Below are 12,893 nucleotides of genomic sequence, written 5' to 3'. Positions count from 1 at the left end.
AGAACAACTAACACAACATCCAATACAACTACTCTCAACTACAAATACACTTCTCCAACTACTACTTTCACACTCTACTATCTACACATTTTCTTTATCCCTTCAACTATCCCTTTCACAACCTTGAATTACTATCAGTAACAAAGGCGCTGGTTTGTTTTGAATTGGAAGATGATATTTCTCACGTGCCTTATGTATTGAATACCCAGTCCATACTCCATAGCAGTATAAATAGGTGCCTCGGAGCATCCTCAAATCAAACCAAATCAAATCATATCTCTTGTTTTGTTTGTTAAGAAGAAAAAAAATGTCAAACCCTGCTCCTTATATCAATGCTGCATTTCGTTCATCAAGAGAATACGAAGTGTATTTCTTCATGAAGAATAAGTATGTGCGGTTGCATTACACTCCCGGAAGAACTGATGACGAGATTTTGACGAATCTGCGTCTGATTAGGAGTGGTTTTCCATCACTTGCGGGAACGCCATTTGCAGAACCTGGAATAGACTGTTCCTTTGACACCGAAGCGAGTGAGGCATATGTGTTTCCTGTCACAAAAACACTGTGTTTCCTGTCCTCAAAAACACTGTGTTTGCGGATGGCATAGACTCTGCATTTAGGTCAACCAGAGGAAAAGAAGTTTACTTATTCAAGGGTAATGAGTATTGTCGCATAGCGTATGATTCCAAGAAGCTTGTTGGCACCATTCGCAACATCGGTGATGGATTTCCTGTTCTGAAAGGTACCATCTTTGAAAGTGGAATCGATGCGTGTTTTGCTTCTCATGAGGAGTCTGAAGCTTACCTTTTCAAAGGAGACAAGTATGTGCGCATCAAATTCACCCCAGGTGCAACTCATGACACTCTTGTGGGTGATGTCAGGCTTATCCTTGATGGTTGGCCTTGTCTTAGAGGCATTTTGCCTGTTAACTAAACAACCCTTCACTCTCTTCATCAACCACCTTAGCCTCATGTCTTTCGTATCTCATATCTCATAAATAAGGCTTTCATGGCCAAACTTTCTTTCTTTCTCTTTCTCTTTCTCTTTCTCTTTAATGTAACCTAGTTAGGATTTGAACCATATTTCCTTTCCTATCGTAGCAAGTCTCAATCTCCGTCTTTCCTTTCCTCTCCTCTCCTGTATCTTCAACTAGTTTGTGCCTTAATATAATAAATAAAATTGGGTGGTTTTGTTGAATTTATACAATGATTATTGTAGATTTAATTTTATTCAAAAAAATATTTTTATTAGTTTATTGCTAATATTGTATAATATGATTGTCATGGATGTATTTTTGATGGTTTTCTTAAGTTAAATCTTTTTTCCTTTATTGATAATTAGCCTAATCTTTTTTGGGACATTGTTGATCTCAAATAAGTCTTTATTATCTTTTGCTTTGAGAAACTTCTTTCGGCTCAAGCAATTGACACCGTAATTGTTAACATTATCCTAACCATTAACTACTTCTCTTTCCCTATTTTTGCTTTCACATATCTATATCGTTATTATCTTGTTCATTCAAAGCACCTATATTATCTAATTCATTCTTCTTACCTATTTATTTATTTATATACTGCACCTGAGCTTTGTATAGTTAAGCGTGTTTATAAATATTGGGCTGGTAGGTAGATATCATTGTATTGTTGATTAGCATAAGTCATTTATGTTTGACTATAAAATCTGAAACATTATAACATGAGCATGGTGCTTTATGAAACCAATTATGAAATAGTTGTTCACGTATATCTCTCTTTTTGTAATTAATTGAATTCTTCCTGTTTTTAAATTCACAGATGTTTAAGGTTGATTTCACTTGCCCTTCATTTTTTCTCCAAGTGTAAAGAGATTAAGTGAGAGAATCCTTAATCCCAAACCCAGCCACAGTAAGTACTTGACATATTCCATTCACATTTAATAGGTGTTTAGCAAATATTTTCTGCATGAAATTAACATGTTATTATCATCTTTTTGTAATTATCTCGGAGAGTTACGTTTGTAGTATTGTATAAATTTGATTGTCGTGGAGAGTTACGTTTTAATAATTTCAGAAATGGCTGAACTTTACTATGCCATAAGACAGATGGTGGTATAAGACCATCAAAAACTTCTGGGAACGTTTTACATTAGCCTTGTTCTTTTTATTTCCTTCTAAGAAATGTTCTTTGTTTTCTAATTGTCTTGAACACCAACTTGTAATGAAGGTGGTGATAAGAATGGATCATTTGAAGATATTGAAGGCAGTACTCTTGGCTTGTGATGCTCTGACACGTCGTTTGGAACGCGCTTCCCACTCCCGAAGCGGAGGCGGCCCAGACACCTGCACGACACGGTGTCCGGAGCTTGCTCATGGTTCAGACGCGGCGATCAATTTCGACACTGCATCAGATACGCCTCCATTTATTTGGACACTGCATTCACTAGTGCAAATTTGATATTTTACCTCGCCTTATAGGCCTCGGTTATGGCGGAACCGAAGCCTATAAGGAGGCGGTGGCAATTTTGCAATTTCAGCAACCTATATTGCTTCGGTTCTACAAACAACCGGTGCCGTAAGCAGCTTTAGGCCTCGGTTCCTTAAGAACCGAAGCCTATTAGGCAGCCCAGAAACCCTAATTTAAAATTTTCATCAGCGCCGCCCCCTTTGGCCTCGGTTGCTTTTCGACCGAGGCAATATTGGGCAGTTTTAGGCCTCGGTTGAAATAGAACCGAAGCCTATAACCCTGCCCAGAAACCCTAATTTAAAATTTTCATCAACGCCGCCCCCTTTGGCCTCAGTTGCTTTTCGACCGAGGCAATATTGGGCAGTTTTAGGCCTCGGTTGAAATAGAACCGAAGCCTATAACCCTGCCCAGAAACCCTAATTTAAAATTTTCATCAACGCCGCCCCCTTTGGCTTCGGGTCCCCTTCGACCGAGGCCATTGAGCCACTTTAGGCCTCGGTTTTTTGAATAACCGAGGCCATAAAACCTGTTAAAATCCCCAAATTGCGAACCCCAATCACTATTCATCTTCTTCCCTAATTCCACCATGACCCGAGGGAGTTTGGTCACACCCACTTGCTTCCCTCCTTTTTTTAGTGTCTCAAACATTTCAGCACCAACGTCTTCCAACAAGAATTTTGGCAGCACGGAGCGTCCCACTCTGAAGCTTGATGCTTTCATCCCGAAGAAGCATGTCATCACCATTATCTTCAACCCCATCTCGCTTCCTACTACACAAACAAAAGGGTATAATAGAACCAACACTATGGCCCTCAGGAGCCCTCCCGCTTCAAAGGCCACTAACATGAAATATCGAAACAGAGAAGAGGATTTCAACAGAGCATTTCGCTGCTGCAACTGTTCCAGGTGCTTCCATGGTGAGCGGTGCAGTATTGGCATTCACGGTGGCTCACAAAAGTGCAGGTGTTGCTGGAAGATGAGGCGAGGTGCAACAATAAAATGGTGGTGCAGGTGGTTACAATTTCCGTTGCTGCTGCGGCATCAATTGTTGAACAATGGAGTTCTCATCACTGCATGGTGGACTGCGCGAAGGATTCGCGATGGGTGCTGCCAGCGAGATGAAGTTCGATCCTGTGAATTTATATTTTTTTTTAAATATTGAATCTATGGCTTCGGTTTCTCTGCAACCGAGGTAGAAAAGAGATCTATGGCTTCGGGTAATGACCGAGGCCAAAAGAGGTGCCTTTTGGCCTCGCTTTAATATGCCTCGGTTCTTAAACCGAGACAGAATCTCAAAAATAACCGGGGCCAAAAGGGGGTACTACACTTGTGATTATACGTAATTTGGGAAAAGTTTTTGCGAATCTCAAATTTTAAAAGAAAAATTTTCACGAATGGAACATTTCGACATATATTTACGTTGAAGTTATTCATTATATATTATATACACTTATAAAAAAATTGATATTTCTGAGAGAATAAAGGAAAATCCAAAAAAAATAAAATCAATGATATATAAGACTTGATATTTTAAATGTTTATTTTATTTTTTTATTATGAAATATAATTATTAGATTATATATATTTTTTATAAGATTCACTTAGTATATTTTTTTTTATTTTAAGATTATATATATATATATATATATTGCCGTGTCTGTGTCTTGTACTATTTCATTTTTACTGTATCTCCGTATCCATATCCGTGTCATATCTGTATTCGTGTCTGGGCATCATAGCTCTTGACATAGCATATTGTTCATTGTGTTTGGTAATGTCAGGAGTATCAAATAAATGGATATGAGATGTTCGGATGTCACTGTTAAATGTTGAACCCTATATATAGCAGAAACTTGTAAAAGATGTGTTTACAAAGGTATACTATAATAAAATCTCTTTATATATTTTTTAATTACATTTATATTATATGTTTTTATTACTATCATAGTGGTCTCCTTATTTATTCATCTCAAAGCATTATGGTCATCCTATGTTAATCATTTGAGCTTTCAAAAGCTTGGCGAAGTGATGGGAATGTGTTCTTCATGAAATGGATGTGAAGAGGGTTTCAGATCTCAATGTATGAACTAACAATATTAACGTTCTAGTAGTTTAGAGGGTAGTGAAGGTTTTATCAGTAACTTTCCTTTGTAAATTTTGAATGTATATACACGTTATCAGAGGTTAGTGTGATGTTCTTTTCTGTCTTTTAATTCTTTTAGAGGTGATTGATACTAAAACTGAGTCACGTAATTCTCTTGCCTTTTCCCTTTATAAACCCTTCTATGTTTCGTTGGCGTGCCTGTGAATTCATTTGGATCAAGTTTAATATCCCAACAACTACAAGTTTATGTTTGGCTTGAGTTAATGACACGTTTTATAAAACTATAAATCTTCTATTTTATTTTTCTAGTAACCTTTTTTTTGTGTATGGATTTTAAAACATGGTTCGATATAAACATTGGTTTGACTAGAAATAAAGATTCTGAAATAAGCATAGGTTTAAATTATATTTTGTATTGTGAACCTTAATTTGATTCATAAGAAGATATTATATGGGTTGTTACAAAAATTTATTTTTTTATATTTAAGTTATTTACGAAATATTTTATAAATAATTTATTTATGAAAATTTCCGTTGTTAAATTATTTATGAAAACTAAGTAATATTTCGTAGAAAACTTGAGTACTAAATTATCTACGAAAACTAAGCAGTATTTCATAGGAGACTTGAGTACTACTTTTTCCACGAATAATTTCGTATATAATTTTTGACACCTTTGTTTCGTAGGTTGTTTTTATATAATTTTTTACGTCTTAATTTTGTAGATAAAGTTCGTAGGGAAGTTATCTACAAATGCCAATTTTGTAGATAAAGTTATCAATTAACTGATTACCTATAAAATTTATTTCGTAGGTAATTCGTAGATATCATCAATGAATTTTAGGCGTAGATTATAACAATTCTTTTAGTGGTAGATCCTCATTCTTGTAGGGAATAAAAGCAGCAAATGAGCCTGAATAAGAGGAATAAAAAAAATATGGTAGTTGAGTAGACTTACGATTATGGTTGGGTCGAATATGTGGCAAAGAAATCGCAATCTCAGGTGATGATTGAGTAGGTGTAGTAAGGGGATGAACGGGTACAACATTTGGTGTAGTGTCTATAATTGGTTTTAAGACATGTTTTGGAGTTGGTACGAAAGTAGGTGTATAATCATCAATATCAAAAGGATCAATTCTAATGACATCAGATGTAGTCAAATAATGTGAGCTAACTAGAATAGAAAAGGTGGAATATGTTCTTAAAACACATGACGTGAGACATACAATTTCTGACTAACTAGATCAAAGCAATGATATCCTCTTTGACCAAGCTTGTATCCTAAAAAGACACAAAAAGTAGACTTGATTGATAGTTTTGTTCGCTCAAGATGTTGTTTTAGAACATAAACAAGTACATTCAAATACATGCAAAGTAGAGTAATCTAGGTGCATTACCATATAATTTTTCAAAAGGAGACAAACCAAAATTATATGAAGTCGGGATCCGATTCACAACATGAATTGCTATAAGAATGGCTTCCCCAAGAAGAAACTTGGAATATCAGTAAATAACAAAAATGATCTTGTAGTCTCAATAAGATGACGATGTTTTCTTTTAGCAATGTGATAACGTTGTCATTGACGCGATCAAATTAATACAACTAAACTATAGCAATGTTAGTATTGCTAAGATAATAGCCAACAAAATAGAAAGGGTAAAGTCAACCCTAAGTTGTCTCCCAACGAACACAAAAATTGATTCTTAACAAATTAGTTCTTATAAAAACTATACAAAAGAGTTAATCAAATAAAATAATAAAAATATTAGAGGATTAAGATAAACAAAGAAAGAAATTGAAAAGATAAAAAGAGATAAAAATAATAGTAAAGAAAATAGTTTAATTCCATTGCATTTTCAAAATAGGATTCATCATTGTTTTCTAAATATTATTGTTATAAAAGTTGCAGAACAATACATTTTCAATCGGTTAAAAAATAAAACAACAGATTAATTTGTTCTTGAGCCTATGAATTAGTTGATTACAATTTCAAATCAATCGGCTAAATTCCTGGGAAATTATTCAGAATGCAGAATTCGCAAGTTTAACTTAAACAACAAATTTTTGCACACAAGACTTGTTCCAAACAATAAAGAAATGAATTTAAACTCAATAAAGAATGATTTACTTGGTTTTCTTGTGTTTTTAAAGTGAGAGAGATGAAGAAAAGAGAGTGACACATATGTTTTTATACGGGTTCACTAAATCACAGAGCTACATCAGTTTACCAGGATAACCTGAGTCTGGTTCCTACTATATTCAAAAGTTTTACAAATGAGACACCAAAATTACACTTTTGAACAAAGAAACAAACCAAGATTTTTGACTCACACAAAGAAATCCTCATAAAGTTGAAATCCCATGTTATTATGTTTTATTAGGTTTTTCTTTTTATTTTTATATGATGGAACATTGTACTCTATATTTTGAACAAATGTTCTAATAAATCAATAAGCAAGTTTTCTTTGAGTTGTTTTTCACCAAACACTTCTTGTGCATTTCTATACGCATTTTTGTATACATCATTCATTCTTTCTCTCATGGCTTAAATATAATAAATAAAATTGATATCACGTGCAATTAATTGATTTTTTGAAATAACTATAATTAATATCACACCTTATAAATTTTCATCCTCGAAAATTTGACTTACTCGAAAATAGATGCGGATAGAGCTGCCTCATGATGTCTTCCATCTCCCAAGTCATCTCTTGGGTTGCCTCATCCCAGAGGACTTTCACAGTCCTGATATCCTTCCCTTTGAGTTGTTTGACTTGAGAATCCAAGATTCACACTGGTCCAACTCCCACTATTAGATTCTCACGCACCTAGACGTCGTCCTCCTCCAACACATGCGTAAGACTTGCAATGTACTTCCTTAACTGTAAATCCCATATGCAAGTTTGCCAAGTGCGGTTGTAAAGCGATCTCATAGGCTGGTGGACTTATCCTCCGTGTTATCTGATATGGTACGATGAATTTTTGAGTCTGCTTCTTGAGTTTGATCACTTTTTCGTTGCAGGTAGTTGGAGTAATCCTGAGAATCACATGCTCTCCAGCCTAAAACTCCCACGACCTTTTCCTCATATTTGCATACAGCTTGTGTCTGTTCTGTGGTGCACGCATCCAATCTTGGATTAAACTAACCTTCTTTGTCGTCTACTGTAGCAACTCAATCCAATAATCACCGACTTTCAAACTTGGTATCTATACAACTGCATTATACATTATAGTATGATTAAATATGATTTTGTATTAGTCTCGCATTAGTTTATACAACCGCATTAGTTTTAAATGTATGATTAATTTAAATAAAATATTTTGTGTTTTATAAACATAATAGTTATATATAATTTATATTTATAATAAATAATTTATTTAATAATTAAAATTTTCCAAATAAATTAAGATATGAAAATTATAACACCAATATAATATATTTTAGTCATATAAATTAATTAATCAATTTTTATTTTGAAAATTTGACAAATAAAATGAATAAAAAAAATTATCATAACTAAATAAATTTGAATTTTTTTGACGAACAACCATAAAGTGACCTACCTCTCTCAAACACAGTTACTTTGTTTCAAATTAGCTACAAAATTTTTTTGTCGTTAATCTCTTGCTAGATAGTGAGAAATTAGTAAGAAAGAATTTTCTTTGCTAATTTTTCTTGCAAATTAGCTACAGAATATTGTTGTCGCTAGCTAATCTCTCGCTAAAATGCGAAAGAATAATGATAATTTATTTCGCTAGCTAATCTCTCACTAATTAGTGAGAAATACATTCCCTCGCAAATTAGCTACGAAATATTTTTGTTGTTGATCCCTTGCTAAATAGCTAGAAATTACTAAGATATATTTTGTCTCGCTAATTTCCCTCACAAATTAACAATGTTGTTGTAGTGTTATGTCTAAATTTCATTTAAATATAGTTTAGAATCATTGTAAGTCATTCTAACATCTTCATATATTAAGTTATGTTTGTTGTCCCTACCCCATCCAATAGTTTCACATTGTTTAGAGATCGAGATGAAAGATGGTTTGAAAATCTTTCTCTGGTAGCGCTCTTTATCAAAGCTTGTTCTCACATTTGTTTTTTTTTTTACACAAGGGTTGTTCACTATTGTATCAATGAATAAATTTTTTTTGTACTTTATTTTAGTGGAACACAAAATGAAATGAATTTTTTTCTAATTTAATTACTATTTGTAGTTGTATTTTTTTATTTAACTAGTTAGATGTATGTATTATATATATTTCTAATAGTTTCAATTTAAGAAAGAATTTTAGATCTTTTGTTTTGACCAATTGTTAGCAATGTAGAATCGTATTTAACAAGACTAGTTTACTATTTTCCTTAACCATATAATCCATTATTTGAAATATATAAAATTAATTATAAATGTTGTTCATAATAAATAGTTTTATTGCATCAATATGTATGAATTATTTATTATTTATAAATTTTAAAGGTGGATTGAATATGTACATTAATATTATTAGCTCTATTTTTCTATGTTTTTATACAATTTTTATAATATTGTTGGAATGTTTTTGAAATAATATTATATATATATATATATATATATATATATATAAAGTTATGATTATTATTTTTCTTGACTTTTCTACGTATCATCTCAGATAATTAAAGAAATTAATAAATACACGAATAATCATGCATAGGTGAAAAAACGTAAAAATAAAATATTTAATTTAGAAGTGACTGTTGGAAAAAAAATAATGGAACTAAAACGAAAAAAATGATACACATATTAAGAACATAAAAAGTATGTAAATCTACTTTTTAAATAAAATTGTTCCCGATAAGAAAATAATGTTTGTTTCGTCTTTTGAAAGTTTATAATATTCTGCAGTTTCAAAAGAATTTTTTTTAATGGCAGTCTTTATTTTATTTTCTTATACAACGAATTAGTTTAAATTAAATTTTGTTTACTTGGATAGTTAGTTTTTATTTAGTTATTTATCATGTTTTCTGATACTTTTTTTAAAAAGTGTATTAAAAATTAAACACTAAATTAATTCTAAAATATAAAATATGAGTATTTGGTATCACTACCTATAATGATAGAGGTTCACTCCAAAGAAGTCTGTCGTACATGAAACAAAAATGAGTATACCATTTTTACTTAGATAAGTGACTTCAAATATATGCAAATTTAATAAAATATTTCTCTCTTCTATGTTAGAAATTATTATATGCTTCACTGCATTTTTAAAATATTTTATAGGTTTTAATAAATTTAAGATCTACAATATATGATTAATTTATATTTGGAATACCCAATATTTTTAGGACATAAAACGTTTTGTTTAGTGTTCTACCAATATTTGAAATATATATAGTCAAGTAACTTATTTTTTTATTATAGAAATCAATGTGTTTTCAATACTCTTGAAATGGTTTATGTCATGACATATTTAAGATATAAAAAAATTCAGCAAATTATTTTTGAATTAAAAATTTAGCTATTTTTTTTAAGAAGAAAGAGAGGACAGAAGAAGAAACAAAGGATCAGCGAACCTCTCTGAAAATCTAAATCTAGGTGGAATCACTGTGCTCTCCGACGCAGCAAGCTTAGCTTTTCAATGATCTTGTTTTCATTGAAAACCGTTTTTCTTTGCCTCTTTTTTCGACCAATGAGCTCAACTACACTGAGACCATAGGCTGAGTATGAAAGAGCCAATTGACTGTGCTCTCTCTGTATCCTAGCTGGTTCAAAATAATTTATCATCATATAATCAAAGAGCGAAAAATGAATAGAATTAAGAAAGAAAGGTGAATGATTGATTTATTCTGCTAAATTATTGAGATGTTAGAGTTTACACTAAGGTTTAATATAATTTTCTAAATTTATTTTGTGATATATTTTTTTTATTTGATAATAATAATAATAATAATAATAATAATAATAACAGTTGTTATTTTAAATTTTAACATAATAAATTCTTTAGAATATGGAAAATATTGTTGATTATATCTTTTGAAACTTATCACCAAACAATAATAGAAGAGAGATCTTACCATTAATTGTGTATATAGACAAATTTTCGTGAAGAAACAAAACCTCTCTGCAAAATCTAGGGTTTTCTGACCCTTCCACTCATTCCAACTCACTAATTTGGTGACTGTTGCTTCACTAGGGATTCGTATTTGTGCATGATGGCCATTGACAACGGTGTTCAGCTCTTTAATATATAGCATTTTTTTATTGAAAATTGTAATCTTTCTGAACCAATGAAGCAATTTACTGTTGTGTTTGTTTCCTCTCATAAAGCAAGTCCTGATTATCGCAAATGTAAAAACAGTGGGAAGAAACGAGAAACTAAGTGAATGCATCCTTCGTCAATCTATTATATATGTATATTTATCTATTTATATACAATAATGCAGCAGGTTTAGGTTTTCAATAAATCTTGTTTTTTTTTTTGTTGAAAACAGTTTTTCTTTGCCTCTTTTTTGAACCAATGAGATCAAATGGGACCATAGGAATCAATTCACTGTGTTCTGTTCATATCTAAGGTGAATTAAATGTGCAAACTTATAAGTTGGTTCATATTGTAAAAACTTAGCAATTTCTGCACTGATTCTAACTTGGCAATTTCGTCATTTACATAGAACACATATTTATGCACAATGACACAGCAGGTTTTAGCTTTTCAATGAATCTTGTTTTCGTTGAAAATCGTTTTTCTTTGCCTCTTTTCTCAACCAATCAGCTCAACTGGGACTATAGGCCGAAACCAAATACAGATTCAGACGACATGTAATGATAGTAAATATTAGCATTAATGCAAAGTTTTTTAATTTGAATTTTGTTTGTGTTTTTATGCACACGAGGAATCACGTGTTTGTGTTTTTTATGCACACAATAATTAATAATTAATGCAATTTGAAAAGAAGATTTAGAATTATAAATTTATTTTTTTCGTCTTTATTTTCATTGGTTTTGTATAAGGATCGAAGAATCATAATGTATATTTTTTATTTATATACGAGTCAATACTGATAAAAAAATAAAATATATAAAAATTCTGTATATATGAAAAGTTATTTATAATACATAGTTCAATAGTTATTGGCTCAGTTTAAATGGTAAAATAGATATTGTGATATTTAAATTTTAGAACTTTACTACGGTTTAGAATTAAAGGAGAATATATATATATATATATATATATATATTTAAATTGTCTATTTTTCCAGCCATTGTATTGACAATTTATCACTGTATTAGATGCAATTCTTTAATTTTTCACCTATCACTTTCAACTGCAGTGGTAACAATATCGAAATTGATGGGTTACTTGCTGGCTTGTCCATTGGTGGATATTTATAATACAAAGATACGATTCATGTATCGGATACGACATATATCCGATACGTCGATATGTTTATTTTTAAAATAATAGGGTATATATGTTATATATGAATATTGAAAAATATACAATAATTCTTACAAATATAATAAATATATGATTGTTAATGTGTGAATCCAAAATTTCTAATTAGAGACCAATTATTTGGTAGCCAAAACCTGGTAGCTAATGTTAGTGACCATTTAAAAACCAATTCATAATTGAAATTATTTTAATTATCAATTTAGAGACCAATTATATTTTTTTGAAACTATTTTAGTTGTCAATTTGGTTACTATATAGTGACTAATTATTTTTTGTTACTAATATTGTTTACTATTCAAAGATTTTATTGTAGTGTACTACAATTTTACAAAGTAAATGCTTTATTAATAAGTATTGTTAAAATATCTTAAAGTATCGGACATGATACGTATGAAACACGGATACGTGATCCAAATTGAAGTATTGGTGGATTGCATTATAGGTACGTATGATTGTCAACCTCAATCCGTTGTCTTTAAAAAATTTGACCCAACCTGCTCTATTTTCACAGCTCTTGAGTCGAGTAAAAGAACCATACCAACTCGTTTTGTGACCTTTTATTTAATGTTTCAAATCATCTAAATTAAACAAATAATTGTGTGTAGAGAAACGTTCAAACTAATGTAATATCGAAAGGGATGAATTAGATATTAAATTAAGTAAAAATTAACTTTGAAAATAAAAAATAATGATAAAATACAAATAATAGAAAAATAAATAAATTACAACAAAATAATGTTTTTCTTTTCTTTTGAAAAAAAGAAAATCCATTAATTTTATAAAATTTCTGTTATTTGATGCTTCAAATAGTCTTAGAAAAAAAAGAGTAATAAAATAATGTTTAAAAAATGAAAATAAAATAATATGAAATATAAAAATTTCTTAAAATACCGGAGAATACAATGCCTCTACCCAGA

At 30.9% G+C, this 12,893-nt stretch overlaps 1 pseudogene; it reads left to right on the top strand.

The window, feature by feature from the left end:
- Nucleotides 1-251: 251 nt before the first annotated feature.
- LOC114182630 lies at nt 252-1,201 on the top strand (annotated as a pseudogene).
- Nucleotides 1,202-12,893: the final 11,692 nt, after the last annotated feature.

This window comes from Vigna unguiculata, chromosome 4 (assembly GCF_004118075.2).
Source record: "Vigna unguiculata cultivar IT97K-499-35 chromosome 4, ASM411807v1, whole genome shotgun sequence".
In the NCBI taxonomy this organism is placed as follows: domain Eukaryota; kingdom Viridiplantae; phylum Streptophyta; class Magnoliopsida; order Fabales; family Fabaceae; genus Vigna; species Vigna unguiculata.
This window is presented reverse-complemented; position numbering and strand designations above follow the sequence as displayed.